The sequence below is a fragment of the Erithacus rubecula genome (genome assembly GCF_903797595.1).
Source record: "Erithacus rubecula genome assembly, contig: scaffold_981_arrow_ctg1, whole genome shotgun sequence".
NCBI classification, from domain to species: domain Eukaryota; kingdom Metazoa; phylum Chordata; class Aves; order Passeriformes; family Muscicapidae; genus Erithacus; species Erithacus rubecula.
In genome coordinates this window covers 2,094-29,004 of record NW_027635350.1, presented here as the reverse complement: position 1 = coordinate 29,004, position 26,911 = coordinate 2,094, and the positions used below count along the sequence as shown (strand labels likewise).

At 43.9% G+C, this 26,911-nt stretch overlaps 1 pseudogene across 1 annotated transcript; it reads right to left on the bottom strand.

Annotated features, from left to right (window-relative positions):
• LOC306816918 (sodium channel protein type 8 subunit alpha pseudogene) lies at positions 1 to 26,911 on the bottom strand (annotated as a pseudogene). Its single transcript, XR_013777894.1, has 3 exons — positions 26,781 to 26,911; positions 15,004 to 15,333; positions 1 to 138 (listed from the first exon to the last, which is right to left on the bottom strand). The product of XR_013777894.1 is annotated as a sodium channel protein type 8 subunit alpha pseudogene (transcript).

Below are 26,911 nucleotides of genomic sequence, written 5' to 3'. Positions count from 1 at the left end.
TCAGGAATCCAAAGGATATGAATGTATCAAAATTTTAATTGCTATTCTTCTAAAGAGATTAAAAGGACTCAAAATGTACAAGGCAGGGGTGGCACTAAATCTGAAGAGAGTTTTCCCTCTGTTTAGTACAACAAAGGTCTGCAGAGAAAAAGAGAAAAAAAAGAGAAAAAATTAGTGCAGGGATGGTAAAAAAGGGATTAAAAAAAGAGAATTTTGATTTTTTAAAAATAATTTATTTATCAAGTTCCCATTATGTTCATTGTGGGCATCACCCAGCAGGATAATTCTACTCCAAATAATTCACTCAAATATTCACTCACCAGGATAATTCTATTCCAAACATTCATTTCAGAAATCCAAATTTTAGGAAAATACAGAATTTTCTGTTTGTGGGGTTTTTTAAATTTTTTAAAAATAATCTCATTTATCAAGCTCCCATTAATTATAATTGTTCATTGTGAGCATCACTCACCAGGATAATTCCACCCCAAATATTTCACTCACCATGGATAATTCTATTCCAAACATTCATTTCAGAAATCCAGATTTTAGGAAAATCCAGAATTTTCTGTTTGTGTGGTTTTTTTAATTTTTATTTTTAAATAATCTCATTTATCAAGCTCCCATTAATTATAATTGTTCATTGTGGGCATCATTCACCAGGATAATTCTACCCCAAATAATTCACTCAAATAATTCACTCACCATGGATAATTCTATTCCAAACATTCATTTCAGAAATCCAAATTTTAGGAAAATCCAGAATTTTCTGTTTGTGGGGGGTTTTACATTTTTTAAAAAATAATCTTATTTATCAAGCTCCCATTAATTATAATTGTTCATTGTGAGCATCACTCACCAGGATAATTCTACACCAAATAATTCACTTACCATGGATAATTCTATTCCAAACATTCATTTCAGAAATCCAGATTTTAGGAAAATCCAGAATTTTCTGTTTGTGTGGTTTAAATTAATTAAATTTTTTTTGTATTTTTATTTTTAAATAATCTCATTTATGAAGTTCCCATTAGTTATAACTGTTGATTGTGGGGATCACTCACCAGGATAATTCTACCCCAAATAATTCACTCACCAGGATAATTCCATTCCAAACATTCATTTCAGAAATCCAAATTTTAGGAAAATCCAGAATTTTCTGTTTGTGTGGTTTTTAAAATTTTTTTAAAAATAATCTTATTTATCAAGCTCCCATTAATTATAATTGTTCATTGTGGGCATCACTCACCAGGATAATTCTACTCCAAATAATTCACTTACCATGGATAATTCTATTCCAAACATTCATTTCAGAAATCCAAATTTTAGGAAAACACAGAATTTTCTGTTTGTGGGGGTTTTTTAATTTTTATTTTTAAATAATCTCATTTATAAAGCTCCCATTAGAATAGAACCCACATTATCATGGGCAGCACACACACCATGGATAATTTGTTTTTTTAAAAAATAATCTAATGGGGCAGAATTCTGCTTTTCACCACATAGATGTGAAGATCATTATTTTATTATTTTATTATTTTATTATTTTATTATTTTATTATTTTATTATTTTATTAGGAACCTGTGGAATAAGAATATTTTTATTTTATTATGAACCACATGAATGTGGAGCAGAATTCTGCTTTTCACCACAGAGATGTTTAAGATGTGAGGACTATTATTTTATTATTTTATTATTTTATTATTTTATTAAGAACCTGTGGAATGAGAATATTTTTACTTTACTAAGAACCTGTGGAATGTGAATATTTTAATTTTATTAAGAACCTGTGGAATAATAATATTTTTATTTTATGAAGAACAATGTGAATGTGGGGTAGAATTCTGGTTTTCACCACATAGGTGTGTAAAATGTAAGGCTCATTATTTTATTAATTTATTAAGAACCTGTGGAATGAAAATATTTTATTATTTTATTAAGAACCTGTGGAATGTGAATATTTTTATTTCAAGAACCTGTGGAATGATAATATTTTTATTTTATTAAGAACAATGTGAATGTGGGGCAGAATTCTGCTTTTCACCACACAGGTGTGTAAGGTGTGAGGCTCATTATTTTATTACTTTATTATTTTATTATTTTATTACTTTATTATTTTATTATTTTATTATTTTATTAAGAACCTGTGGAATGTGAATATTTTAATTTTATTAAGAACCACAGGACTGTGGGGCAGATTTCTGGTTTTCACCACACAAGTATTTAAGATATGAGATTCATTATTTTATTAATTTATTAGGAACCTGTGGAATGTGAATATTTTTATTTTATTAAAAACCTGTGGAATGTGTATATTTTTATTTTATTAAAAACCTGTGGAATGATAATATTTTTATTTTATTAAGAACCTGTGGAATGTGAATATTTTTATTTTATTAAAAACCTGTGGAATGTGAATATTTTTATTTTATTAAAAACCTGTGGAATTATAATATTTTTATTTTATTAAGAACCTGTGGAATGTGAATATTTTTATTTTATTAAAAACCTGTGGAATGATAATATTTTTATTTTATTAAGAACCTGTGGAATGTGTATATTTTTATTTTATTAAGAACCTGTGGAATGATAATATTTTTATTTTAAGAACCACATGAATGTGGGGCAGAATTCTGCTGGTCCAACCCCCTGCAGCACCTCAGGTGTGGGTAATTCACACCCAAAGAGGAAAAAAAGGGGAAAAAAAGGGAAAAAAAGGAAAAAAAAGCAATTTGTGTGCACTGAGAAGCCAAAACCCCCTCCCTGCATCATTTATCTCATTTTTCTCCTCCCTGGTGTGATAATTGATAATTGATTCCTGTTCATCACAGAAGTTTTGGAGTTTGTATAAACCAGAATATTTAAAAGAAGAAAAGAACATGGACTGGGATAAAGAGAAATTAAATTATTAAACCCACTCTGTTCAAATCCTCTTGTTATGAATATTGTGTGTACTAGTTTATTAAATAAATAAATTAATAAATCAATACATAGATAGATAGATAGATATAGACAGATAAATAAAATGAACAAATGAATAGATAGATAAATGAATAAATGAATAGATAGATAAATAAATAGATAAATAAATAGATAAATAAATATATATATAAATGAATAGATAAATAAATAGATAAATTAATAGATAGATAAATAAATAAATGAATAAATAGATAAATAAATAGATAGATAAATAAATAGATAAATAAATAGATAAATAGATAAACAGATAGATAGATAGATAGATAGATAAATAGATAAATAAATAAATAGATAAATGAATAGATAGATAGATAGATAGATAGATAGATAGATAGATAGATAGATAGATAGATAGATAGATAGATAGATAGATAGATAAAAAATAAATAAATACATTTAAAGGGTTTTCCATAGTCTGAAAGGTTGTTTTTTTTTTCTTTTTGCAGAATCAGATTTCCTGCTTTTTTGTGATCAATCTGCTCAAGATCAGAATTCCCATTTCTGCTTTTTATCTCCCCAGACCTGATGGTTCCATGGCCAATTCTCCCAAGAGCTGTTCCATGGAAATTTGGAAATTTCTTTGCCCATCACTTCTGACCTTGCAGAATTACTCCAACAAAACAATAACAATTATTGATGACTACCAAGAAAATCAAACTATAAAAAAGGAGCTGCAAACCAAGTTCAGGCTCATGTTTTCCCCAGTGCTGCTTTGCTCTATATAAAATAAAGCAATTTAAATTAATTTTTTTTTGGTTGTTTCTCATTTATAACACCCAAAGCTGGACTCACTCCCATCCCCAGCCCAGGGGAATCCAGCAGGGCTCCCTGCCAGGAGAATCACCCTCAGCAAATTTATCATTTTTTTCAATGAAAAAAACCATATCTGAGCTCCTCTGGCTAAATCAGACCATTGAGCAGGAAATTATTTGTAAAGGAAATTAAAAAAAAAACAGATTGTGGCTCAGCACAGGCAGGGGAAGGTTCCTCAGCAGAACCATTAATGCAAAAGCACTTTACACAAAACCCTGGGCAGATCTTCAATTGCAGCATCAAGAATTAATGACCAAATCACCTGGGCATGGGAAAAGCTTCTAAAAAAAAAAAAAACTTCTAAAAAAAAAAAAAAGTAAAAACTTGCCCAAGTTTTTCAGAATTGCCATTAGTGAGTGCTCAGGGTACACCCAGTTCTAGGAATCAGCTCTCCCCCCCTCCCCTGACACCAAAAACTTTCCAGGATCCCTTTCCTTTTAAAATCTCTTAAAATCCTTTTGAAATTTGGCTTTTTATTGTTTTTAAATCCTTTTTAAATTTGGCTTTTTATTTTGTTTTTTAATCCTTTTTAAATTTGGCTTTTTATTTTGTTTTTAAATCCTTTTGAAATTTGGCTTTTTATTTTGTTTTTTAATCCTTTTTAAATTTAGCTTTTTATTTTCTTTTTAAATCTCTTTTTTTTTTTTTTGCTCTTATCCCACCAGGATTCTCACAGGCTGTGCTGCCCCAAATCTCCCAATTCTCCCACAATTTTTGAGCAATAAAACCTGGAAGAAAAGAGGAATTTCCCCAACCTCACTCAGCAGTTCTGTGTCTCCATTTCCCAGGAGGAATTCAGCAAGCCAGGGGAGGGAATTCATGGAATTCCACAATTCAGGAATTGGCTGCTGGCATCTGACAGAATCCCAGAATCTTGGAGGTTGAAAAAGAATTCCAGGATTATTTGTGACCATTCATCCAGCCCAGAGCAACTTCAGAAAAGAAGGAAAATCCCAAAAAATGAATTATCTGATTCAATCTGCAAAATGATCACTGTGGTTGTGTTGAAAAAGAATTCCAAGATTCTTTGTGACCAATCTCCCAGCCCAGAACACCTTCAGAAAAAGAAGGAAAAACCCAAAAAATAAATTCTCTAAATCAATCTGCAAAATCATGATTGTGCTTGGATTGAAATAGAATTCCAGGATTATTTGTGACCATTCTCCCAGCCCAGAACACCTTCAGAAAAGAAGGAAAATCCCAAAAAATAAATTATCTGATTCAATCTGCAGAATGATGATTGTGCTTGGGTTGAAAAAGATTATTTGTGACCAATCTCCCAGCCCAGAACACCTTCAGAAAAAGAAGGAAAGACCCAAAAAATGAATTCTCTGATTCAACGTGCAGAATGATGACTGTGCTTGGGTTGAAATAGAATTCCAGGATTATTTGTGACCATTCTCCCAGCCCAGAACACCTTCAGAAAAGTCCCAAAAAAAGATAAATTTTCTGATTCAATCTGCTGATTCTGTGCAGAATCAGCCCTGGGGACTCCCAGCACACCTGACCCCAGCCAGGGCCAGAATTCTGCTCCTCCATCAGGACAATTCCAGCTCCACCACCCCCCTGGGCATCCCATAATAAACCCTGAGCCCATCTCCACCACCAGAAAAGCCCAAAAGTCAAGAAGTGTTTGCCAAAAGTCTCTTTTAGTTTCCCCTTCTGCTGCTGATACATTAAAATTCCATTTCAAGATGGTTGCGAGCTCTTAAAACATTTTCTGGATCTGGGCCAAGAACATCCTTAAGAGCTTTTAAGATGTGCTGAAGCAAAAATCAAAACTCAGAGGAAGGAGATACCTGGAAAAAGGAATTTTGAATTCAGTTTGAGAGATGGTTGTGTCTGGCTGGAGTTCCCAAAGCCAGTTTGTGGTTGGAAATGTGAAAATACTCCATCAGTTTAATTCCCATTAATCCACCAGGATCCACCAAAATCTTGGGAACAGATCTCATAAAAAGAAGGAAATTAATTTTCTAAATCAATCTGCCTGTTTGTGGTTGGAAATGTGAAAATACTCCACCAGTTTAATTCCCATTAATCCACCAGGATCCACCAAAATTTTGGGAACAGGTCTCAGGAAAAAAGGAAATAAATTCTCTAAATCAATCTGCCAATTTGTGGTTGGAAATGTGAAAAAATTCCACCAGCTTAATTCCCATTAATTCACCAGGACCCACCAAAATCTTGGGAACAGGTCTCAGGAAAAAAGGAAATAAATTCTCTAAATTAATCTGCCTGTTTGTGGTTAGAAATGTGAAAATCTCCAACAGCTTTAGTTTCCATTAATCCACCAGGACCCACCAAAATTTTGGGAACAGGTTACAGGAAAAAAAGGAAATAAATTCTTTAAATTAATCTGCCTGTTTGTGGTTAGAAATGTGAAAATCTCCAACAGCTTTAGTTTCCATTAATCCACCAGGACCCACCAAAATCTTGGGAACAAATCTCATAAAAAGAAGGAAATAAAATCTCTAAATCAATCTGCCTGTTTGTGATTAGAAATGTGAAAAAAAATCCACCAGCTTTAGTTTCCATTAATCCACCAGAAACCACCAAAACCTGGGGAAAAGGTTAGAGGAAAAAAGGAAATAAATTCTCTAAATTAATCTGCCTGTTTGTGATTAGAAATGTGAAAAAACTCCACCAGCTTTAGTTTCCATTAATCCACCAGGATCCACTAAAACCTGGGGAACAGGTTTCATAAAAGAAGGAAATAAATTCTCTAAATTAATCTGCCTGTATGTGATTAGAAATGTGAAAAAAAATCCACCAGCTTTATTCCCATTAATCCACCAGGAACCACCAAAATCTTGGGAACAGATCTCAGGAAAAAAGGAAATAAATTCTCTAAATCAATCTGCCAATTTGTGATTAGAAATGTGAAAAAATTCCTCCAGCTTAATTCCCATTAATCCACCAGGAACCACCAAAACCTGGGGAACAGGTTAGAGGAAAAAAGGAAATAAATTCTCTAAATTAATCTGCCTGTTTGTGATTAGAAATGTGAAAAAATTCCTCCAGCTTAATTCCCATTAATTCACCAGGACCCACCAAAATCTTGGGAACAAATCTCATAAAAAGAAGGACATAAATTCTCTAAATCAATCTGCCAATTTGTGGTTAGAAATGTGAAAAAATTCCTCCAGCTTAATTCCCATTAATTCACCAGGACCCACCATAATTTTGGGAACAGGTCTCAGGAAAAAAGGAAATAAATTCTCTAAATCAATCAGTGCTTGGGAGAACAACTGAACCCACATGGCAAGAATATCAAGATTTCAAGAATTCCTGGTTTCCTGCAGGTTTTCCACTGAGCAGTTCTGAGGAGTGGGCAGGAGATTTCAGAAAAAAAAAAAAACAAACCAGCTTTGGGAACAGATGGGACATTCCTGCAGCAGTGAGCAATGAATTCCTGCTGAGCTGCTGGAAAAGAATTCACAGGAAAATGAAGAATTCCAGCCAGGATGAGACCCTGGGTGTGCCCCAAAAACCCCCTGACTCAGGTGAGACCCCACTGCCTGCACTGGCAGATTGAAGATTTTAAGTTTAATTTTTAAATTTTAATGATCTCAGAATCAGCCTGTGCAATAAATCCACCTCTGCCCCCAGGGAAGAAATAATTCTCCACCTTTTTCCCTATCAGGAGGTGGGAGCAGAGATTCCAACTTTGGCATTTTCTGATCACAGCTCTGGATCCAAAGCACCAAAAAAATGACAGAGAATGAAACTCCAGCACCTAAAAATCACACAGATTGAAGTTTCAGCACCAAAAATCACATAGAATGTAGGTACAGCAACAAAAATCACAAAGAATGCAGGTACAGCACCCAAAATCACACAGAATGAAACTCCAGAACTAAAAAAATCACACAGAGTGAAGCTCCAGCTCCAAAAATCACAGAGAATGAAACTCCAGCACCAAAAAAATCACAGAAAATGAAACTCCAGCACCAAAAATCATAGATAATGCAGTTCCAGCACTAAAAAAAATCACACAGAATGAAACTCCAGCACTAAAAAATCACACAGAATTCAGCTCCAGCACCTAAAAATCACACAGAATGCAGGTACAGGACTAAAAAAAATCACAAAGAATGCAGGTACAGCATCAAAAATCACACAGAATGAAACTCCAGAACTAAAAAATCAGAGAGAATGAAACTCCAGCATCTAAAAAATCACAGAGAATGCAGCTCCAGCTCCTAAAATCACAGAGAATGAAACTCCAACATCAAAAAAAATCACAGAGAATGAAACTCCAGCACTAAAAATTCACACAGAATGAAACTCCAGCACCAAAAATAACAGAAAATGCAGCTCCAGCATCTAAAAAAATCACACAGAATGCAGGTACAGCACCAAAAATCACACAGAATGAAACCCAGCACCAAAAAATCACACAGAATTCAGCTCCAGCACTAAAAATCACAGAGAATGAAACTCCAGCACTAAAAAATCACACAGCTCCAGCACCAAAAATCACAGAAAATGCAGCTCCAGCATCTAAAAAATCACACAGAATGCAGGTACAGCACCAATAAATCAGAATTCAGCTCCAGCAGCTGCAAACAGCCCCTGCCAGGAAATCCAACCTCCTTTTTTTTTTTTTCACTCTTCCACTTTCTCACTCATTTTTCCTCCTCCTTTGAAGGCAACAGGAAAAATAGAGCTGGAGAAAAAAACAGCACCAAGCACTCCAGCCATGGAATAGGCAATGGGAATTAAGGATAAAAAGTTTTTAGGTTTTTTTGGGGTGGACTTGGAGGCTTTTTAAAGGCGTTTTGGGGGGATTTTGAGTGGTTTTGGTGGATTTTGGGGCAGTTTAGGGTGGATTTGGGGTGGATTTTCAGGCTGTTTTGGGTGAATTTTGAGGTTGTTTTGGGGTGGACCTGGAGGATATTTTGAGGTGGATTTTGAGGGGTTTTTTGAGGCTGTTTTGGGGGGATTATGAGTGGTTTTTTCTGAGGTGTTTTGGAGTGATTTTGAGGTTGTTTTGGGTAGATTTGAGGTGGATTTTGAGGCTTTTTTGAGGCTCTTTAGAGTGGATTTTGAGGCTGTTTTGGGTGGATTTTGAGGCTTTTTTGAGGCTGTTTAGGGGTGGATTTTGAGTTTGATTTTGAGGCTGTTTAGGGGTGGATTTTGAGGCTTTTTTGAGGCTCTTTAGAGTGGATTTTGAGGCTCTTTAGGGTGGATTTTGTGGCTTTTTTGAGGCTGTTTTGGGTGTACTTTGAGGCTCTTTAGGGTGGATTTTGTGGCTTTTTTGAGGCTCTTTTGGGTGGATTTTGAGGCTCTTTAGAGGTGGATTTTGTGGCTTTTTTTGAGGCTGTTTAGGGTGGATTTTGAGGCTGTTTTGAAGCTGTTGAGGGTGGATTTTTAGGCTGTTTTGGGGTGGATTTTGAGGTGGATTTTGAGCCTGTTTTGGGTGGATTTTGAGGCTTTTTTGAGGCTCCTTAGGGTGGATTTTGAGGCTGTTTTGGGGTGGATTTTGAGGTGGATTTTGAGACTGGTTTGGGTGGATTTTGAGGCTTTTTTGAGGCTCTTTAGGGTGGATTTTGAGCCTGTTTTGGGTGGATTTTGAGGCTTTTTTGAGGCTCTTTAGGCTGGATTTTGAGGCTGTTTTGGGGTGGATTTTGAGGTGGATTTTGAGCCTGTTTTGGGTGGATTTTGAGGCTGTTTTGAGGCTGTTGAGGGTGGATTTTGAGGCTGTTTAGGGTGGATTTTGAGGCTGTTTTGGGGTGGATTTTGTGGCTTTTTTCAGACATTTTGAAGCCATAAAAAGCTGATTTTTTCCACATTTCTGACTCTTCCCCCTTTCTGGTGAAATGCACAGCCAGGAGAGGCGTGGTGACTTTGCAGAGCCACCACAGGCACATCCCAGAGCCAGAGCTGCCTCCTGCAGCTGCTCCCTCCCCTCCCTGGGATGCTCCTGGCCCAAGGTGACATTCTGGAGCCACAGGGCTCCTTTCCAAACCTGGCATGTGACTTGGACAAAGCTGCAAGTCACTCCCTTTGGCACAGAGAGATTCCTCAGGTGCTTCAGCCCCTGAGTGACCTCAGGTGAGCACATTCCTCCTTTTCCCACTGAAATCCATCCAGCTGAGCTGATCTGAGCTCTCAGAATATCCAGGCAACTTTTGCTGCCTCACAACTGGAAGAAGCATGAGCAGAGATGGAATTCCTATTAAGGGAAATGAAGAAAAACAGCCACAACCTGGCAAATATCATGTTCAGAGGGAGAGGATGGGGGGAGATGTTTAGTAGGAGGGATGGGCTGGGCCATGAATGGATCAGAAGGAAACAGAAGTGTAGAAGATGGGAAAACATCCATCTTCTGTGTGTGGAATAAAAGAGGAAGGTCCTGGTGTTTTATTCAATAAATAATGAAGGATTTAAGGTCTGAGGCTGCTCTGCTCCCATTGCTGGGGATGCTCACAAAGGGGGTTTTCCTGAATTTTGTTTGCTCATGTGCCTTTTGGATATATTCATTGAAATGTTTAATAATAAAATGGGTAATTATTGCTCCTACTTTGTGCTTCAGGCCAGGAACTGAAAGACATTAAAAGTTGTAAAACAAGGAATCATGAAAAAAATCCTTTCTGGTTTTTACACAGAGATAAAAAAGGAGCAAAAGCAGCTCCCAAAGCTGCCACCTGTGAGCAAAGGGATCCCAGATCCTCCTCAGAATTGTGATTTACCCCTCACTCCAAGACACTGAAGGGCAGATCTGTCACAGGTTGAACTCAATTCTGGAAATCTTTTCCAACTTCAGGGATTGTGGAATTGTGTGATTCCAATTTTGCAAAATGAAAGAGAACAGAGCAGCAACTTGGACAAAACCATTGCTGGGCTACCAACTTGTGCCACAGTTCTGTTTCCAGGTCACACAGTTTCTCCTTTAAATCTCACTTTACAAGCTCTGGGAGGTTCAGCTGCTCTGTTAAAATGCAGTTTCAGTTTCCTCAGACAAACCAAGATCACTGTGTCCTCCTGCAGGGAGAAGCAAGCAGCTGATTTGTCCCTGTGCAAAAGCAGAGACCTGTGATGCAAAACCTTCTGGAGAGGGAGGGGAGAAAAAAAAAAATCTTGGAAAACTTCCCATGATTCAAGCAGATTCCTGATGATTCAGAGAAGGGGCTTAAATTTTATTTTTTTTTATGGAAAGTCATTGACTGTTGGGAGATGGATACAAAGGGAAGGGAGAAGGGGATGAAGAGATTGGGGGGATGCAGGTTTGGGGGATGCAGGGTTTGGGGGATGCAGGGATTGGGGGGATGCAGGGATTGGGGGGATGCAGGGATTGGTGGGATGCAGGGTTTATAGGGGATGCAGGGTTTGGAGGGGATGCAGGTTTGGGGGGATGCAGGGTTTGGGGGGATGCAGGGTTTATAGGGGATGCAGGGTTTGGGGGGGATGCAGGGTTTGGAGGGGATGCAGGGATTGGGGGGATGCAGGGTTTGGGGAGGATGCAGGGTTAGGTGGGATGCAGGGTTTAAAGGGATGCAGGGTTTGTAGGGGATGCAGGTTTGGGGGGGGATGCAGGTTTGGGGGGGGATGCAGGTTTGGAGGATGCAGGGTTTGGGGGGGATGAAGGTTTGGGGGGATGCAGGGTTTGAGGGGATGCAGGGTTTGGGGGGGATGCAGGGTTTGGGGGGGATGCAGGGTTTATAGGGGATGAAGGTTTGGGGGGGATGCAGGGTTTGGGGGGATGCAGGGTTTATAGGGGATGAAGGTTTGGGGGGATGCAGGGTTTGGGGGGGATGCAGGGTTTGGGGGGATGCAGGGTTTTTGGGGATGCAGGTTTGGGGGATGCAGGGTTTATAGGGGATGAAGGGTTTGTAGGGGATGAAAGTTTGAGGGGAATGCAGAATTTTTTGGGGATTCAGGGTTTATGGGGATCCCCTGTGGGGTCAGCAGAGCTGGGGGAGTTTTCCCTCCCATCTCCAGAACCTTCCCTGCATCCCAGGCTGCCAAGGATTCCAGCAGGAGATGTGACAGATGCCTTCAGAGAGGGGAATGCAGCTCAGCTTCTCCTTCCTCTAGAAATGAAAGGTTTATTAATAGCCTTGTGTTGGGAGGCAAATCTGCAGGGGGAGGCAGCAGCAGGGAAAAAGGGGGTTCCCTGTTCCTCCTGCTCCTGGTGGGATGATGAGAAACAGAGCTCTGCCCACTGCCCCTCCTGCACTGCCACCTACCTGAGCCAGGAAAATCAGGGAGCAATTCTCCCACTGCCACCTGCACACAAACAGCTTCAAAAACTGCCCAGTGGGACCACAGAGATTTCCTGACAGCTCTGTGGTGGGTTCAGAGATCTTGGGAATTCTCCTGTGAGGGTGGGAAGAAGCTGGAATGGAATTCCCAGAGCAGCTGGAACTCGTGGAAGTGCCCAAGGCCAGGCTGGGCAGGGCTTGGAGCAGTGAAAATTGTCCCTGTCCATGGATGGGTGGGACTGGATGGGGTTAAAGGTCCTTCCAAACCCATCCTGTAATGCCATGACCTGCTCTCACCTGAAGCAGATTGGTTTAATCAAGTGAAAATATTGGTTGAATAAATAAAAAGTATTGCTGAGTGTTCTTCCCACATAAGCTGGGCACCAACAGATCCCCAAATTTCACAGCCTGTTCTGAGTCACCACTCTGGACACAAAAACACCAATAAATTAATTGGGAGGGCAGTGATGAAGGGTCAGTTACTCTCAGCACTCCCCAAATTCAGCTGATTTCATGTCAACAACACCCTGCCAGCCACAGAGTCACTTGTGAGCAGGGCACAAAAAAAAATTAATCCAACACTGGTTATCCAAGACATGGAGTTCACACACAGTCCCATCCCAGCTCTGTCACCCTCACAGGGATTTCACACACAGTCACATCCCAGTTCTGTCACCCTGATAGGGATTTCATACAGTCCCATCCCAGCTCTGTCACCCTCACAGGGATTTCACACACAGTCACATCCCAGCTCTGTCACCCTCACAGGGATTTCACACAGTCACATCCCAGTTCTGTCACCCTCACAGGGATTTCACAGTCACATCCCATCTCTGTCACCCTGACAGGGATTTCACACACAGCCCCATCCCAGCTCTGTCACCCCTCACAGGGATTTCACACACAGTCCCATCACAGCTCTGTCACCCCTCACAGGGATTTCACACACAGCCCCATCCCAGCTCTGTCACCCTGACAGGGATTTCACACACAGTCACATCCCAGCTCTGTCACCCTCACAGGGATTTCACAGTCACATCCCAGCTCTGTCACCCTCACAGGGATTTCACACACAGTCATATCCCAGCTCTGTCACCCTCACAGGGATTTCACACACAGTCATATCCCAGCTCTGTCTCCCTCACAGGGATTTCACACACAGCCCCATCCCAGCTCTGTCACCCTGAAAGGGATTTCACACACAGCCACATCCCAGCACTGTCACCCTCACAGGGATTTCACACACAGTCCCATCCCAGCTCTGTCACCCTCACAGGGATTTCACACACAGTCACATCCCAGCTCTGTCACCCTGAAAGGGATTTCACACACAGTCCCATCCCAGCTCTGTCACCCTCACAGGGATTTCACACACAGCCCCATCCCAGCTCTGTCACCCTGAAAGGGATTTCACACACAGCCACATCCCAGCACTGTCACCCTCACAGGGATTTCACACACAGTCCCATCCCAGCTCTGTCACCCTGACAGGGATTTCACACACAGTCATATCCCATCTCTGTCACCCTCACAGGGATTTCACACACAGTCACATCCCAGCTCTGTCACCCTCACAGGGATTTCACACAGTCATATCCCAGCTCTGTCACCCTGACAGGGATTTCACAGTCACATCCCAGCTCTGTCACCCTCACAGGGATTTCACACACAGTCACATCCCAGCTCTGTCACCCTGACAGGGATTTCACACACAGCCCCATCCCAGCTCTGTCACCCTCACAGGGATTTCACACACGGTCACATCCCAGCTCTGTCACTCTCACAGGGATTTCACAGTCACATCCCAGTTCTGTCACCCTCACAGGGATTTCACAGTCACATCCCAGCTCTGTCACCCTGACAGGGATTTCACACAGTCACATCCCAGCTCTGTCACCCCCACAGCTCCACCTGAGCTCCCCCAGAGCACAGCTGAGCCTCACTCCAGGTGCTGACCCTCATTTAGACCTGGATCAAACAAATCAATGAAATTAAAAACTGGAGATTCTCAGTTTCAGCCATCTGAACAAACCAGTGACCAGGTTCATCACCAGTGGATTCCTCCCCTTCACCCCACAACTTTCCCAACCCTCCCCTCATGACACCTCAAACACCCATAAATGTCTCCTGCCACAACACCTTAGTGCCAGACTAATAAAAATTGATAAAAGTGAGTTAATTGGTCTCCTTTTTCACCATGATTCTGTGTCCCAGTGCTTCACAGCCATCAAGTTCAGACTGAATTCCATGTGAGTGATGAAACACACACTGTTACCCCTCAATTAAATTCTTCTTATTGCCTTGATGGTTAAAATTGGCACAGCAGCACAACTCGAACTATTTTTAGTTTCCAGAGCTTGTTCTCCTAACTCCATCCTTAAAGACTGATCAGATAATCTCTATTAAACCTCAGAGAAAAATATGTAAGAAAGAAAAATATGGAAGAAAGGAGACTATGGAAGAAAAGAGAATATGGAAGAAAAGAGGATATGGAAGGAAGGAGAACATGGAAGAAAGAAAGAAAAATATGGAAGAAAGAAGAATATGGAAGAAAGGAGAACATGGAAGAAAGGAGAACATGGAAGAAAGGAGAACATGGAAGAAAGGAGAACATGGAAGAAAGGAGAACATGGAAGAAAGATTAATATGGAAGAAAAAAGCATATGGAAGAAAGGCGAATATGGAAGAAAGGAGAATATGGAAGAAAGATGAATATGGAAGAAAGAAAGAAAAATACATAAGAAAAATATATGTGAAAGAAAAATATGTAAGAAAGCAAAACAACCAAAAACCAGCAAAACCATCCCCATCCAAGACTCCCTTTTTCTTCGTCTTCTGTTTCAACCACACCCAAACCTGCAAACAACCAACCAAAAAACCAACAAAACCACCCCCCCATCCAAAACTCCCTTTATCTTCTGTTTCAACCGCACCCAAACCTGTCGTTTCCCAAGAAAACAAAACAAGGGCTCTTTAGCAGCTCCTTTCTGGCAGACTCACTTTCTGGGTCATATAATAAGGGTCAAAGTCCTCCAGGGGCACCGCGACCAGCCCTTTGGGGATGTCCCCGTAGATGAACGGCAGGTTCTTGCCCGCCTCAAGGTCACTGTTGGGTTTGGGTTTGCTGTCCTCATCGTCGTCCCGGTGGCTGCTGTCCTGCTTGGAGCGCTGTTTTTTCTTCAGCTCGGCGATGTGTTTCTCGATGTTGGCCAGAGACTCCGGGGTGAAGGGTTTGAAACTCTCGGGGCCCGGGGGTGCCAGCAGCCGCGCTGCCATCTTTTCATCCTGCAGCAGCTTCGGCACAGCTGGGGCAGCCCGGGCAGGTCAGCTCTGCGGAGACAGGGATGGTCAGGGGGATGGGGGAAAAGGGAGAAAATATACAGGGATAGGGCAGGGGGATGGGGGGAAAAGGGAGAAAATATACAGGGATAGGGCAGGGGGATGGGGGGAAAAGGGGAGAAAATATACAGGGATAGGGCAGGGGGATGTGGGGAGAAAATACAGGGATAGGGCAGGGGGATGGGGGGGAAAAGGAGAGAAAATATACAGGGATAGGGCAGGGGGATGGGGGGAGAAAATATACAGGGATAGGGCAGGGGGATGTGGGGAGAAAATACAGGGATAGGGCAGGGGGATGTGGGGAGAAAATATACAGGGATAGGGCAGGGGGATGTGGGGGAAAAGGGGAGAAAATATACAGGGATAGGGCAGGGGGATGTGGGGGAAAAGGGGAGAAAATATACAGGGATAGGGCAGGGGGATGTGGGGGAAAAGGGGAGAAAATATACAGGGATAGGGCAGGGGGATGTGGGGAGAAAATACAGGGATAGGGCAGGGGGGATGTGGGGAGAAAATATACAGGGATAGGGCAGGGGGATGTGGGGAGAAAATACAGGGATAGGGCAGGGGGATGTGGGGAGAAAATATACAGGGATAGGGCAGGGGGATGTGGGGGAAAAGGGGAGAAAATATACAGGGATAGGGCAGGGGGATGTGGGGAGAAAATATACAGGGATAGGGCAGGGGGATGTGGGGGAAAAGGGGAGAAAATATACAGGGATAGGGCAGGGGGATGTGGGGAGAAAATATACAGGGATAGGGCAGGGGGATGTGGGGAGAAAATACAGGGATAGGGCAGGGGGATGTGGGGAGAAAATATACAGGGATAGGGCAGGGGGATGTGGGGGGTAAAGGAGAAAATACAGGGATAGGGTAGGGGGGATGGGGGGGAAATGGGGAGAAAATATACAGGGATAGGGCAGGGGGATGTGGGGAGAAAATATACAGGGATAGGGCAGGGGGATGTGGGGGTAAAGGAGAAAATACAGGGATAGGGTAAGGGGGATGGGGGGGAAATGGGGAGAAAATATACAGGGATAGGGCAGGGGGATGTGGGGAGAAAATATACAGGGATAGGGCAGGGGGGAAACAGGGATACAGGGATAAAGGAGAGAGAAAATACAGGAACAGGTCAGGGAGGATGTGGGGGTAATGGGGAGAAAATACAGGGATAGGGCAGGGGGATGTGGGGATAAAGGGGAGAAAATATACAGGGATAGGGCAGGGGGAAATATGGGGAATAAAGGAGAGAAAAAGTACGGGACAAGGTCAGGGGGGAAAATACAATGAAAACATCAGGGGAGAAAATGGAAAAGATCAGGGGGGAATACAGGAAAGGTCAGGGAGGAAAAACAGGTTACAAGGTGAGGAGAGGAAACGCAGGAAAAGGTCAGGGAGAAAACACCGAGATCAAGGGGATGGTGCGAAAACAGGGAGAACGGTCGCGGAGCCAAACACAGGGATAAGGTCCGGAGCAAACAGGGACAAGGTGAGGAGAGAAAACAGGGATAAAGTCAGGGGAGAAAACACAGGGACAATGTTGGGGGGAAAACACAGGGAGAAGGTGAGGAGAGAAAATACAGGGAAAAGGTCAGGGGAGGAAAAACAGGGAAAAGGTCAGGGGAGCAAAAATAGGGACAAGGTGAGGAGAGAAAATACAGGGATGAGGTCGGGAGGAAAAACAGGGACAAGGTCAGGGAGCAAACAGGGACAAGGTCAGGGGAGCAAACACAGGGACAAGGTCAGGGAGCAAACAGGGACAAGGTCAGGGGAGCAAACACAGGGACAAGGTCAGAACTGTGACCTCTGGGAGGTTCTTAGTTACAGCAGAGATGATCCTGCATTGGACCATTGATGACAATCTCAACATTACTAAGCTTGTTGGTGACAGAACCCGCTGTCCCTTGGTTGTTATTCACAGAATTGACAGAATTTTGGGTTGGAAGAGACCTTCAAGATCATCAAGTCCAACCCATCCCTAACACCTCACCCAGAGCATGGCACCCAGTGCCACATCCAGGCTTTTTTAAACACACCCAGGGATGGTGACTCCACCACCCCCCTGGGCAGACCATTCCAATATTTTATCACTTTTCCACTGAAAACCTTTTTCCTAATATCCAACCTGTATCTCCCCTGGCACAGCTTGAGACTGTGTCCTCTGGTTCTGTCAGTGTTCCTGGTCATCAGCATTAATTGTCACAAGAAAAGTGGTGTGTTGAGATCACCCCAGGTTTGCCAAATTCCACAACATCTGCCCTTGTCAGGGTCATTGTCATACTGTCCATCCCTCCCAGAGCACCTCCAGATCTGCCACTTCTCTCAGCTGCTGGATCCTTTCCTCAGGGGTCTTCCAGCACATTCTATGGTGCTGCTCCTGCATTCTCTCCTTACTGACAAACCTCTCTCTGTGCTGGGTTGATGTGGCCAGAAATGTGGATTCTGTCACCAGCTGTAGAAACCAGGTGTGGCAGTGCCCCTGAACTCCTGGCACATATTCTCTGCTAATGGGCATCTTTAAACCAGCTGGGCAATCACCTTTATCTTCCCACAGCCCATCCTCCCTCCAGGAGATATCTCCTGTTAATGGGTCATTGTTTAAAACTGGGTGTGGCAGATTCTTATCTCTGTGGGATATATCTTCTGTTAATGGGTCATTGTTTAAAACTGGGTGTGGCAGTGCCCCTGATCTCCTGGCACATATTATCTGTTAATGGGCATCTTTAAACCAGCTGGGCAATCATCTTCCCACAGCCCACCCTTCATCCAGGAGCTATCACCTGTTAATGGGCCATTGTTTAAAACTGGGTGTGGCACGTTCTTATCCCTGTGGGAGATATCTCCTGTTAATGGGTCAGGTGTTAAAAACTGGGTGTGGCAGTGCCCCTGATCTCCTGGCACACATTATCTGCTAATGGGCATCTTTAAACCAGCTGGGCAATCATCTTTATCTTCCCACAGCCCATCCTCCCTCCAGGAGATATGTCCTGTTCATGGCCACTGAGTCCCAGTGCATGATGATAAAATTCCATCATCCCACTGGGAGATGCTCCAGCCAGGGCAGGAGCCAAGCCTTTCCTACCCAGAGAAAAACTGAGATTTTGGACAGCAAGTTTCCATCTTTCCACTGGATTCCAGAGGAAAACCTGATCCTTCCACATTTCCCTGGACCTTCAGAGAAAAACTGCAACCCTGCTCCAGCTGAACCACATCTGCCACTGCAGGAGGATGCAGCACCATGGAATGGGACTGTGCCACCACCCTGACTGACTGACGGGTGTCAGCTTGGATTCTGACTCTGGCAGGGTTGGGATTGTTCTTTATAATAATAATTTAGAGGAAGGGGGTTTACATTCTCCATTTAAAAAAAAAGCTGAACCCACGTGTCACTGGGATGTCTGGAAGGACTGAGCTGGGACAGAGACTAAGCAGGGCAAAAGGAATAAAATAGCAATTTACTGAAAGGATAAAATAGAAACTTATTGAAATTATCCACCTTGGGCAGTGCAAGAGCCTGGTCAGGGCTACACCCAAATCAAACCAAAGATGGATCCTCGTCATGAGTTTTACACTTTTATAAGTTTTGGTTCATCTTGGGGTCAATTATCCAACCACAGCCCCAGGCTATGAAGTCTCAGCCCTTGGCTTGTCCCCTTTCCTTCCCATTATTTCTGATTTTTGGGTACCAGATGTCCTTAATTCTCTACCTGGGAAGAAATTATTTTATCCAACTCCCCTGTGAAAAGAACTTATTAACACCTAATATGAAGTTTCAGAGTTACACACCAAGCAGCAGATAATATAAATATAAATATAAATATAAATATAAATATAAATATAAATTAGGAAATACAAAAGCTAAATCCCAAGGCATCAACTGCCCACTTCAACAAGTGGCACAAGCAAGAATTTTGTGTTGGCCACCCCATCCTGGGCCCTCCTGGACACAAACTATTCTAAAAAAAAACATTCTGAAAAGCAACTTCATCCTCAAAGCCACTATTTTCCTGCAAAAACAGTTGGACCAGCCAAACAGATTCTTAGAATTCCAAACCAGCACATTCCTCCCTCTGCTAAGGAGGTTTAGCAAAGCTCACAGGAGTAACCTGGGGCTGGGTTTAGGTGAGCTGAGCATTCCCAAAAAATGTTCCTACAGTGTTACTGCAGCTCTGAGAAGTTCCCTGAATGATTTCAGCACTGGAACAAGTGTCCAAGGAGAATTCTGAAAGTTATTTTGTGGTAGAACCAAGCCCTCACCTGCCCCAGAGCACATCACAGCTCTGGGAGTCAAATCTCAGCCTTTCAGTTTATAATTATAAAGGGATAAATTATATAAAGGAATTTCTCTGTGTGAGGGTGCTCAGAGAAGCTGTGGGTGCACCCTGAGGATAATGAAAATTGTCCTGGTGGGGCTGGACAATCTCTAAGGTCCATCCAAACCCATTCCATGATTCTATCAATGATCAGTGCTCCAATTAATCTGAGGCCATAAAAACAAAATCATTTAAAAACACATCCATCAAGCACAACAGGAATTTCTAAATTTCAATTTTTTTTTTTTATTATTTGGCTTAGACACAGTGTCCTGTTTGCCACCACAGATGACCAAAGCAAAGGGAGGGGAGCAGGGCACAGGTTGAGGAGAAGCTGCCAGAGGAACTTTGCTGCCCTGAATGCAGCCACCCACAAACACCCTGCAGCTCTGCTCCTCCTGCCAGGCTCTGCCTTGCATTCTCAATTCTTGCATTTCTCAGCTGCTGCTGCCTCTTCAGGCTGTTCTCACTCCAGGAGGAGGCCAAGGCAGGAGAGGGATGAGAAACCTGCACTGATGCAACAGCACTGCAGTGCTGCAGGCTGGAAGAGAACCCAGCCCTGCCACCCTGCAAACAGCAAATTAAAAAAAAAAGGCACAAAAGACATGAGGATGTGGCACAGAATGAATCCCAGAACCCAGCCCTGCCACCCTGCAAACAGCAAATTAAAAAAAAAAAGGTACAAAAGCCATGAGGATGTGGCACAGACTGAATCCCAGAACCCAGCCCTGCCACCCTGCAAACAGCAAATAAAGAAAAAAAAAGGCACAAAAGCCATGAGGATGTGGCATAGATTGAATCCCAGAACCCAGCCCTGCCACTGTGCCCAAAGAGCAAATAAATAAAATTTTAAAAAAGGCACAAAAACCATGAGGATGTGGCTCAGACTGAATCCCAGAACCCAGCCCTGCCACTGTGCCCAAACACCAAAATAAAAAAACAAAAGGCACAAAAACCAAGAGGATGTGGCACAGAATGAATCCCAGAACCCAGCCCTGCCACTGTGCCCAAAGAGCAAATAAATAAAATTTTTAAAAAGGCACAAAAACCATGAGGATATGGCACAGACTGAATCCCAGAACCCAGCCCTGCCACCCTGCAAACAGCAAATTAAAAAAAAAAGGCACAAAAGCCATGAGGATGTGGCACAGAATGAATCCCAAAGTTGCTCCTCAAGCAGGAAAAAAAAGCAGTAAGGGCAGATCTTCAATGGCAACACAAACACAGCATCCAAATAAATAAATATTAAATATTAAAGATCTGGAGGAAAGAATGACTTTCAGATTCCTTGGAAACTCTGACATGGGGCTGAAAGGTTCAAATTCAGCTGTTTCAGCAGCAGGGCCAGGATTCTCTTCCTATAAACCTGAGTATTTCTAGAGTAATAATAATAAAGAATAAAAAAAAAAAATATGGCAAGAAGAGGAGAGAAGAGCAAGAATCTTGGTCACATTATCTCTGAGACATCACCAAATGGCCTGCTGATATTAAGGAAAATTAATTTATTCTATTCTTGCAGCATTTGCATGCATTTAATTACCAAATTTCCCACATACTGTGAAACTATAGAGCAGCATTGGGGATGTGGTCTAATTGAATGGCACAGATAAATATGTAAGGCCTGAATTTAGAAACCAAAGTAGCTCAGGGACACAGTATAAAAAAAAAAAAAAAAAGGGAATAAATGAAGGCATGAAGGAATTTGTGCAAAAATTACACAACCCACAACTGGAGGCACTGCCTCAGCTGAGTGGCAATTTAAAGGAAAAAAACACAACCAAACCCAAGAAAGCAACACCATTCCCTAAATCTGGTTCACAGCTGCACATGAGAGAAATTTCTGCACATTTTTTGGCATTTTGGAATTAATTACAGGGCTGGTTTTATGTATTATCAACACATAAAAATGACCTGAGGGTCTCACTCCTTGGGATATTCTTGCCTGTCCTGACTTTATTTGTTTTCCCAATAAATTATTGGAATTTTGGAATTAATTACAGGGCTGGTTTTGTGTATTATCAACACATAAAAATGACCTGAGGGTCTCACTCCTTGGGATATTCTTGCCTGTCCTGACTTCATTTGTTTCCCAATAAATTATCCCTCATTAAGATAATGGACAAAATGAGATTTGTGGCTCCACCTCATCTTCATCAAGGAAGAATTTTCACAGCTGATGTGTCTGATACTGCCTGGAAGTTAAAAAAAACCTCCAAAAAGTCATTTTTCCAACAGGAATGGTCCTGCTGGGATGGATTTGGATAGATCCTAGGATTTATTTCAGCCCTTTCCACATCAGGTTTTTCAAGCTGTAATGAGAAATGTTCTGTAAATTGTGACTGCAGGTGAGGTGGGGAAGAGGTGTGTGGGTTATCCATGGAAAAATGACACTGCACTGCTGCTCCCAGCCAGGAATTCACCTGGGAACTGGGATTTTGGGTGCCCACAACACACCCACAGCTCAAATGTCAAAAATTTCCCACCAGAAAATGCTGAACTGAAGTGCCCAGTTGCTAAGACTTTATTTTTTTTTTTTTTCCTAAATGTTCCCAGCAGTCCATTTACTGGTACATTATGAAATATTCCAATAAATTATTCAAGCTGATCATCAAAATAAATTAAAAAACACTTTTGAGGCAATTTCCTTGCTTTAATACACTTCTTCCTTTATTAATTACCAGGAGCCAGCTACTCACTGTGTGGCTTTGAGAGGGAGAAACCTTCTGTGGGAATTTTTATATAACCCACATGGATTCTTAATTCCAACAGGACTGAGGTAGGAAAAAAAAAAAAATCACAGTGTACCCTGAAATTCTGCTGCAAGGGGAGCATAAAAAGCTTCAAGCAAACCCAAAAATATCCATCCAGGGGGAAATTCACTGGCTCCAGCCTCTAATCCCAATCTGAAGGGAATCCTGGATAATTTTATCCAGGAGAAGGGTCAGTGTTGTGACCAGCAGCAGGGAAGGAGGGATTTTTCCTTGAGGAAATGTAGGGATTGAAATTAAATTGAAATTTTCTTTCAGGGATTTGCTGTCATGGCACGTGTGATGTTATAAAGTGGGAGGAAAAGGAAATATTTCCACTCCCAAGCAGCATTTATTGTTTAGTGCTGGGTGTTTCCCCACTCTGTGTAAATCCTTGTGGAATTTCTCAGGTGCTTGGATCAGCTGGGAGGTCAAAGGCAGGGAAATGCTCATGAAATGACCATGCACGACCTGAACTTGGACAGAAACTTCTCTAAAGGTTAAAAAAAAAAAATTTAGAGAGGGAAAAGAAGAAGAAACCAACAGCAACAGAGAAATTTTAGAATCATCAGATAGTTGAGTGGTTTGAAGAGAATTTAAAGTTTATTTTGTTCCAACTCCTGATATGAGCAGGGGCACCTTCCACCCCTCAGGCTGCTCTGTCCACACAGAAAAGATAATTATTAAAACATTTTAATGAAAACCCACTAAAGACTGATTCCTGCAGGGTCCTCACTCCCTCCCACTTGCAGCCACAACATCCTTAACATCCCTCAGTAAATTGCAAGAATCAGAACTACTTAATCCCATTTAATTAATTAATCCCCAGCTCCCTATTCTGTCCTCACTCAAGGCTGACTCATGTTTATCTCCAAACTCACACAGAACTTGGAGGTTCACAAACTGAACAACCTGAAGTGCTTCAAACTTCAAATTCAAACTTCTGAACAAAGAACTGTTCAAAACAGATTTTGTGCAAGAGTTCAGCCACTAACCCAAATTTAATTCCTTGTTTGGTTGATTCAGCCCATCCATGACCCATAAAACAGGAGTCAGGGAATGGTTATTTTACACTGTCATTTTGGGGGAATTAATTTCTTCTACTCAATGGTTTGAGTACAAAGGGGACAAAAATGAAACAATCCCTTTCAAGTGCTCTGAGGAGCAGCTGAGGAGGTTCAACCTGGAAAATAAAACCCCCTGAGCCTCCCTTTTTCACTCTGCACAACTCACTGCTCCCTCCTCCTGAAATTAAGGGTTTATTCCATAACTTTAGGACCACCTGAATAGCTCTTTCTGCAACTTTAATAATATTCCTGTAACTTTAATACCACTACCTGGACAATTCAGCAGAGTTATGCAGGACTCAACAAACATTCCTCCCCAAATCACCTCTCAGCAGATTTTATCATAAACTCCTCACACTTCCCAGCTGGGGAAGAAGTACAAGAAGCATGGAATGGAACTTTCAGAGGGTAGCAAATTTTCTGAATTTTGAAATGGCTCTGCTCAGGAAGGAGCAAAGCCCCAGCACCACTGGCTGCTCTTTCTCCTCAAAATCTCCCATTTGCTGGAATTAGCAGGAATAAAGTTACAGGACAAGCCCAAGGAAGGCAGAAGTTGCTCTAAATTTGGAACAGCACTTCACAACAGAATCACTGAGGTGGGAAAAGCCCTCCAAATTCATCCAGTTTAACCTGTGACCAATCCCCTCCTTGTCACCCTGCCCAGAGCACTCAGTCCTTCTCTGGACACCCCCAGGGATGGGGACTCCACCATCCAAAGCCTGGGCACTGTTTGTGTGCAGAAACCTGAAAAGGAGAGAGCTTTGCCTAAGCCAGAAGAACATGTGAAGTGTTAAAAGCCAGACTGGAAGCTGAGTTAATGTCAGGGAGGTTTTGTAATACACTCCTGCAGCAGGAAGCCACTTCTTCCCTCCTTGTATTCCCCACCTCTGCACAGAAACAGGATCATGAGGCACGAAAAGAACAATCCAAGCATTCCTGAAGCCCACAATGAGCAGCTCTCCACCCCACCATCACCATGAGCCACCAGTTTCCTCTCTGTGCTTCCTGAAATTCCTCCCCCTGTGCTTGTTCCCAAGCTGCCCTGCTGTTTTACTGCTCCTGCTCTAAGCCAGCCCACTGCTCTCAACTCAGCCATCAATTATTGATCCTGGTGGATCTGGCCATGCCAGTGGAGGTGCAGCTGCTTTGGGGAAGGTGATCAATACTGAAGGGGCCAGCATCACTCACCATTAAAAACCAGCAACTCCCCATGAGATGGAAACCCAGACTGGGTGATTCTGATGGAAAACACACTCGGGCTGCCCCACCAGCAAGCACAGACGTGGCAAGGAACAGGAGGGAGATGATACCATGATTTATGTTTGGGAACATTTCCATTTCCATTCAGGGCTGACTTGGTTTCTGCTTTATTGAACAGAATGAAGGCAGGGCCATGCTCCATTTCCTGAGGCACGTGATTGCTCACCCTCCTGCCTGGCAGAAACCTCCTCCCACCCAACAGCCACAGGATTTTACTTGTTCCACCCAGCAGTACAGTATCTATACCATGATTCCATCCCAGCCATACATCCCAGCTTATATAACTGATTAAATGATCTGTGATGGGTCCAGCTCCTCCACCCTGGGTGAAGCACCCAAAAGCATTAAAATAATCAAGGAACCTTTTGGTCACCTTGGTAGTTTTATATAAAACTCCAAAGTGATGAAAGGGGACTTTTTATGCACATAAAGGATGGAAAACTTGAGCATTGGAGCTCTGGGAGGCCTCAGGATGGACGCACCAGGGAAAGGTCCCAGCAGAGTGCAGGGGCTTGTCACTCCTAAAGGCACCAAGTCCCCAAGCCCAGGGATATTCAGAGATCCTAAAGGGCTGCATGTGATGGCACCTGCCCCTGGAGAACGGTGAGATCGGGATAGCGACGGGCACAGGGAGTGTCCCAGCCTCACCCACAGAGCTCCCCAGAACCTCCATCACCCACACAGAAAACGGGACCATTTCCAGGCTCCAAACCGGCAAAACCACCGCGGCCACGCTTTCCTCCCTTCCCACCCCTAAGGGCGCCGGGGGGAGCGGGGACCCCGCGCTGCCCCCGATCCCACAGTCGGTGGAGAGAGGACGGCCCGGTCACGGCTGGCGGTGCGGGCGGATGCTGCAGTGCTCCAGGGTTACAGATCCCCGAGCACGGCACCCAGCACACCCCGAGCCCAACCGAGCCGAACCGAACCGAACCAGCCCGGCTGCGACACGGCAAGGAGGGGACAGCAACCATCCTGCCTCACCTGCGACCATCCCCCCGAAATTCAGCTCAGCGCTGATGGCGAGGGTCGGGATGCAGCTGCTGCCCCTCGCCAGAGTTTCCCACTTCACCCCGGCTCATCCGCAGCCGCTGCCGTGGAGCATCTCCCGGTGTCCCCACCCCCACATCAGCTGGGCATCGGTTTGCACCAGAACGCAGGGGGAGGGGAGGAAGACACCCAGATTTTTTAATAGAAAAACCTCGTGAATGTGCAATTCCCTCCCAGCAGGAAGGGGAAAAAATAATATAAACCAAATCTATCCTCACCATCCCCCCCACCCCCCCCCCCCAAAAAAAAAAAAAATATCTGTGGCAGAAGGAAAGAGGGAAGAAGAGCCACAACCACGATGCTGAGCCACATCTGGGTCAGCTGGAACACCAAGGGTGTCCCAAGCATCCCCCCCAAAAAAATCCAGCCCGTGTCCTGCAAGATGCCCCCGCGGGCGGGCAGGGGAAGCTCCGCATGCCGGTGAAGGGACAGAGCAGCGCTGCAGCGAGGGCCGAGGGGGAAGGGACACCGAGGAGAACTCGGTGCACAGAGCACGGCCCCGAATTTGGGAATTTGGGAGGGTCCCGTGGGCCCCCCAGGTTGTGGGGTGGAGGGGGGATGGATGCAGGGATGGATGGAAGGATGGAAGGACCCACACGGGGCTCCAAGGGGGCGGCTGCCCCTTCCCAGCCCCAGCCCGGGGCACCGGGCCGGGCACGGCTCCCCCCGCTCCCCGCAGGGTCCCGGGCTGGGCTGCCGGAGCCCCGCGGGCAGCGCTGAGAAGCGGCCCCCATCCCCTTCCCCGGCTGCGGGGTGACCGGGCACGCACCGCGGGGATGGCTGAGAAAGGGCAAAGCTCCGGGAGCCTCCTCCAGGGCGGATTTGGGGCCGGGGGCTCCCCAGAGCCTCCCCCCCCACGGGCACCCGCGGCGTCCCCGGGCCGCGTTCTGCGGCAGAGCCCCCGGGACAGAGCAGCCGAGGCTGCGGGGGGACGGATGCGGCAGAGCGGCGAGCGAGGGGAGGCGCGGCCGGAGCCCGCGGGGGTCTCGGGGGCTGCGACTCACCGTGTCGGGCGGGCTCAGCGCGGCCCCGGCGCGGCGCTGCCGGACTGCGGCGCGGGGGGAGCTGCGGGAGGGACTGCGGGTGTCGCCATCTTGGTGCGCTGCCGGCGCTCCCCCCGCCCGGCCCGGCCCGG